Source organism: Triticum dicoccoides, chromosome 5A, assembly GCF_002162155.2.
Source record: "Triticum dicoccoides isolate Atlit2015 ecotype Zavitan chromosome 5A, WEW_v2.0, whole genome shotgun sequence".
Lineage (NCBI taxonomy): Eukaryota > Viridiplantae > Streptophyta > Magnoliopsida > Poales > Poaceae > Triticum > Triticum dicoccoides.
Genome location: NC_041388.1, coordinates 155,730,541 through 155,731,469, shown reverse-complemented (window position 1 = coordinate 155,731,469; position 929 = coordinate 155,730,541).

Genomic DNA, 929 nt, shown 5'->3' with positions numbered 1-929 from the left:
GGGGGCTTAGCTGCGACCCGTACTCGCCTAAGTAACAAAATTACTCCGAGTGGGGACAAAGCCTCCCACTCGGGTCTTAGCTACGACCCCATACTCGCCTAAGTTACAAAACTATTCTGAGTAGAGAGCAACCCTCTCACTCGGGGGCTTAGCCGTGACCCCGTACTCGCCTAGGTTACAAAACTACTGCGCGTGGGGAGCAATCCTCCCACTCGGGCGCTTAGCTACGACCCCCGGACTCTCCTAAGTTACAAAACTTCTCCAAGTGGAGAGAAATCTTCTCACTCGGGGGCTTAGCTGCGACCCCGTACTAGCCTAACTTACAAAACTACTCCGAGTGGAGAGCAATACTCCCACTCGGGGGCTTACCTGCGACCTCGTACTCGCCTAAGTTATAAAACAACTCCAAATGGAGAGCAATCCTCCCACTCGGGGGCTTAGATGCGACCCCGTACTCGCCCAAGTTACAATACTACTCCGAGTGGAGAGAAATCCTCCCACTCGGGGGCTTAGCCGCGAACCCAATTCACCAAAATTCAAAGGGCTTAGTCGCAAACCGGATTCGCCTAAGTTAATAAAGCTATTCCGAGTGGAGAGCAATCCTCCCACTCGGAGGATTAGCTGCGACCCCGGGTCGCCTAAGTTACAAAACTACTCTGAGTGGAGAGCGATCCTCCCACTCGGGGGCTTAGCTGCGACCCCGTACTCGCCTAAGTTACAAAACTACTCTGAGTGGGGAGCCATCCTCCCACTCGGGGGCTTAGCTGCCACCCGGTACTCGCCTAATTAACAAGACTACCCCGAATGTGGACCAATCCTCCCACTCGGAGTCTTAGCTGTGACCCCGTACTCGCCTAAGTTACAAACTACTCCGAGTAGAGAGCAACCCTCCCACTCGGGGGCTTAGCTGTGACCCCGTACTCGCCTAG